The sequence below is a fragment of the Gossypium hirsutum genome, chromosome D01 (genome assembly GCF_007990345.1).
Source record: "Gossypium hirsutum isolate 1008001.06 chromosome D01, Gossypium_hirsutum_v2.1, whole genome shotgun sequence".
In the NCBI taxonomy this organism is placed as follows: Eukaryota; Viridiplantae; Streptophyta; class Magnoliopsida; order Malvales; family Malvaceae; genus Gossypium; species Gossypium hirsutum.
Window position 1 is genome coordinate 29,087,119 of NC_053437.1, and position 5,443 is coordinate 29,092,561.

The following is a 5,443-nucleotide window of genomic DNA, read 5'->3' on the forward strand; positions in this document are numbered from 1 at the left end:
GACCTATCTTTATTCGTTGGACTTAAATATTATTTCCGTTCAATTTGTGTCATAATGAGCTTGTTAGTTTGGTGGTAAAATGTAAACTTATCCTATGGTTGTGTGTTTGATCCTTTATGTGAGCATTATGGAAATTTAATTTTACGTCAATTTTGGTGCTACCTCAACTCTTTAGATAAGTTTGGATTTTATTAAACCCTAAAAATCTAGTTAGTTAATAGTGGGATAGAATTCTTTTGAAAATAAATAAGTTTTAATTATTAAATTAATAGTTTAATTTCTTTTTCCTAAAACCATAGTCCCATGTTCAATGGTTTTTTTTGTATGTTAGTTATTTTATTTTATTTTTTGATTATTATTATTTTAATTGATTTTCAAAAAACCTGCTCCTATTTTTCTTTCCCACGTTTGTGCCTTTATTTCCCAAATTTTCACGTTGTCGTTTCTCTTTCAGCCTTAATCATTGGAATTTCTATATTTTTCTTTTGTTCATCCTCCCTATTTACGACGTTGCTTCCACTCATTCTTGCTATTCGTTTCGTTTTCGACGTGTGTGGTTTCTTTTTTGCCAGTTGTTTGTGTAAGTGCTCTTGAACCCTTCTCGTGTTGTAAGTGGGTTCATTCTTATTGTTATTTTCCTTAGTTTGTAGGTTGAAAACGTTCGATAAGTTCAATCCGTTGCTTTTCTAGGTGATGTTGGAGAGACGATTAATCCACCGACGACTTAGAATTTTTGGTGAACTATTATTTTCTTGAAGGTGAGAAATTGATTTGAGTTTTAATGTCGCAATTCTGTGATAGTATGTTAAAATTAGTTTTATCGTTTGTTGTGAATCGAGTTAGAAAATCATCTCAAATAGTGCTTTTAATTGATGTGTTTAGGTTTCGAAAGCCTTGTGGGTATTTTTGCAAAAAAACGAACAAGTTGTGTAACGAGAAACATGAAAAACAGCGAACGAAAAAAGTCAAAAAATTGCACAGTCGACGCCACACGGCCGTGTGCTGGACCATGTGAGACACACGGTCTGGGCTATTTGAGCTGTGCTCCAAGCCATGTGGGCAATACGGGCTGGCCATTTAGGCCGTGTGAGCCCAAAATTCTGAATTTTTCCCTAGGGCCGTAAGTATCGTTTGGATCAAACGTAAGCCTACGTAGGGTCGGTATGTTATAATTAAGCTATAAAACATGAATTTTGGCCAGTCGTTAGCGTGAAATTTGATATAAATATATAAGTAAAATTTGTAACATGCAATGTATTATCTGATAAATTTTATGTATGATCTGTATCCGTTATTCTGAGCATGTACATCATAAATATATATGTTATCTGTTAGTATTACATTTGCATTTGGGGTGGGGTTTGATATATGGAGGAAATGTGGGCAGTGTAATAATTTGTCGTATTTGGTGGCTCAACCACATATATATAATTCTATAAATAGCGATAAATCGCCTAATATACTGGCAGCTCTGTTGTAAATATTCTGAAAAGTGTCATACCGACACTAAGTGGTGCGTAGGGTTGGATGAGTATTTAATACCCTATATGATGTGTAAGGATGGTTGGAGATGGTGTGTAGCAGACAGGGGTAGGATTGTAAATTTGTATTTGATTCTGATTTTGTATAAGATATACGTTCTGTATCTGCTTTGCTACATAATAAATCTGAAATTAAATTTGTAATTCTATTTTGCTTAAAGTTACACACTGAGTTATGAAAAACCACTTACTGTTTGTCTGTCACTTTCAGGTAACACTTAAACTTAGGTGGGTCGGTGCGACGGGAGCTCAATTATAACCATATTTTTGTAAATTTAATTTATTTAAATTTGGGTTTGAAAGTTTTGGAAATTTTAGAATGTTTGGATATTTTTGGTTGTTTTGGGTTTTGGACTTTAATTTCGTTTTTCGCATAATATCGCTTAAACGTTTTATCGACAATGTTCATTTTTACAAACTATGTTTTCAAAAATTTAACTTTCTAAGAATTTCTGCTATAAGTGTCGACACCATTTTTTTGTGAAAACGGGGTCGACTTGGTTTTTTAAAATGAAAATGAATATGGGAGTCGCCACCAATCCTTCTTTGATGAGGTGTGATCGGGTCACCTCAAAAAGTGGTTGTTTTTAATAAATGATTTGATTTTTATCAAAATAGCGATTTTGGTCTACGAAATTTAAAAAACGGGTTCGGGAGTCGGTTACGTACGAGGAAGGATTAACACCCTCGTAACGCCTAAAATTGGTACCTAGTTGATTACTTAATGTCTTGGTGTCGAAAATTAAAAAACTTGAAAAGAAATTAAAAATACGATCCCTCTTTATATTGTGCTATTTTAAAATTACTAAAATAAATCAAAAAGGAAAATGCCTCCTTATCTCGAAGTAACAAGATGTCACATCCAGTAAGTTAGGACACGACGCCTCGTATTTTGAGAGTAAGCTTGCCTTTTATTTTTTATTTAAACTTCATTTATTTCAATCTTGAAAGGATATTCAGTTATTTAGGTTTAACGCAAGAAAAATCGAAACCCAGTAAGTTAGGGCATGACTACTCGAATTTCTAAATACAGAATATTGTCTTTATTTTTTTTTTAAAATCCTCATCTTAAGAAAATAACGTGTCATATCCAATACGTTAGGACACAACGTATTGAATTTCTGATAAAGAGCTTTTTATTTATGTTTTTATATTAAAGAGCATTCTCGATTATTTAGGTTCAACGAAGAAAATTGGAACCCAACACGTTAGGGCTCAATCCTCTCGAAGATCCCAAGTATCGAGTATTGCCTTTATTTCCAAAATTTTCCCTTTTCTACGAATTTAGATAAAAATTGATGTAATGTTAAATTTGATGTATGAATAAATGATTACGTTGATGAATGACAATAATATGAAAGCAAATAAACAAGTTATAGCGTACCACACCACATTTTAATAAACAAATAAATGAAATGGAATAATTGAACAAATAAACAAACAAACAAATAAACAAATAAATCGACCCCACCACATGCATCATTTTATACATCAATAATAATAATCCAAGTAAATGAAACAAAATAGTAGAAAACAATTTTACATAGCTAATAGTTTAAGACAAGTAATTTAGGAAATCAATTCGAAATGAATGACAAAATACTTCAAACAAACAATATATGAAACCAATGATGAATAATACTAACATAGTTTAAAATGAATAAATAAAATAAATAAATAAAAAAACACAAAACCGTATCTTTTTCTTTATTAAAAATAAAAGATAAAAAAATAAAAAAGGTTAAAGGACAATATATATATGGTAGTTTAAAACAAATAATGCAAATAAAAAAAATTAATAAATATTAGGTGAAACATTTAAAATAAATAATTAATATATGTAAAACTTAAAATGCATAATAATAAAAGAAGAGTTTTTTTAAAATAAAAAATTAATTAATTAATAACAATTTTTAAAAAAAATAAAGAATAATAAATTAATTAAATGAAATAGGACGAAATTGAAATCGGACCCAAAATATGGGGTTTAAATCGCAAATAAAGAAAAGAGAGTGGTTCGGAATTGAATTGGGACGCGCTTCAGAAGATAGGGACTGAATGGGAAATATTCGCGGCCCTAAAGCGCATCGTTTCATGCAGGACCAAAGTGAAACAAGCGCAAAACCCATCGAGTCAAATTAGAAAATGCAAAAGAAAGAGCAGAAGGGCCGAATTGAAAACGAGCGACAAAGCGGAAGGACCCTCAGCGGAAATAGCCCATTTGGCTTTAAAACGCGTGGATCCTCTGTCCATCGGGTCAGGTCGGACCGGTTTCCCCAATCGACGCCGTTTTGGCGTCTAGGGGGGCAAATGAAACTACGTCGTTTCAAGCCACTATAAAAGCCCTAAAATTTTCAAAAAAAATCATTTTCAGCCCCTAACCCCTAAAAAACTGAAAAGAAACTCAAAAACCCCTCACCCTTTTCTCTTCTCCGACCAAGACGCCGGCAAGCTCTCGCGGCGGCCCTGTCGCAGTTCCGCCGTGCCGGAAGGCCAAAAACAGCCAAACCTAAGATTTTTTTAAAAAGATCCCTTTTTTAAACAAACCCGATTTGGGTGTTCTTGAAACAAAAATGGAAGAAGAAAAAGAATGGCCTTTCGGCCTCTTTCGGTCGGAACCCTAGCGAAACCCTGAAGGGTTTACACGGCCTTGGCAAACGGAGGAGTCCTCCGATGGTGGCGCACGGCATAGCCACAGGTACGCCTCTTACCCTTTTTGTTTTATATTTTAAAAAAAATCTAAAATAACTAAAACATTAAAAAAACCCTTTCTACAGTTGAAATCTGTATATTTTTATTGATGTTGTGTCTGAAAAAAAGAAGAAGAGATATAAGAAACAGTTCGGGCTTTTATAGCCGAATACAAAAATCTTTTTTGTTCTCTTCTCTGTTGTTTTCTTCTGTTCTCTTGTCTTTTTCTTTTGTTGTTTTCTTTTTAACTTGCGTGCCTTCTTCTCCTTACAGGTGGTAGCAGAGGCGTCAGACGCTGCGGCAGAGGCGTGCGGTCAGGGGTGGCAGAGGCAACAATGGCATGCGGCTAGGGTTTCTTTTTTGGCTGAAATTTTTCTTTAAGTTGTGGGCTAGGGTTATGTTGGGTTGTTTTGGTTAATTTGTATTTGGACTTGGCATAATTGGGGTTGTTGTAACTTTAAGACTTTATTTATTTATTTATTTGGTTTGGGTGTTGGGTCTTATTGGGCCCCGGGTCAAAATTGGGCTTGTACAATAAGGTTATACATATTTGAAAAACGTAAACAAACAACGTTTTCACTAAAATAGTTAACTAAGATATGTTTTCAAATAAACCGGATTTTTGAGTAATAAGAGTTGACGATGTTTTCTTTCTAAACATACAAATTCTGGAATTTTTAGATGATCTACGATGACACCTCTAGATCTGGCCATAATGCCTAGGCCGGGTTTGGGGTGTTACAACACCCCATTGCCCATCCAAATCCACCCTAAGTTTTGTGTTACAAATTAAAGACACCAACTCAATTAAGTGGATTAGTAATTCTATCACACATGTATGTCTGTGGAAATCATATACTTAGATTATTGGTGTGCATTTAATAATAATATCATATAAATAATGAAACTTATAGTTTGAAACTAATTATAACATATGAAATTAAAATAAAATAAATTAGCTTAAATTATGAGTAAAAATAAATTTAAATAGGTAAATAAATTTAAATAAGAATATTAAATACATTCCAATTACTGAACAACTCCTATTGTCATTTTGCTATAGCATGTTAAAATGTTATCATATTAGGAAAGCTTTATTTAACATAGAGGTGCTCATGGGCTGGGCCGGGCCTAGCAAAAAATTTAGGCCCATTTGCTTGGCTGGGCCCGACCCAAAAAATGAGCCTAAAATTTTGCTCAAGCTTGGCTTG

The 5,443-nt window shown here is 33.3% G+C and overlaps 1 long non-coding RNA gene across 1 annotated transcript; it reads left to right on the plus strand.

The window, feature by feature from the left end:
- Positions 1-354: 354 nt before the first annotated feature.
- On the plus strand, positions 355-1,936 carry LOC107921866 (uncharacterized). Its single transcript, XR_001691118.2, has 3 exons — positions 355-580; positions 644-758; positions 883-1,936. It is a non-coding gene; the product is annotated as an uncharacterized lncRNA (long non-coding RNA).
- Positions 1,937-5,443: the final 3,507 nt, after the last annotated feature.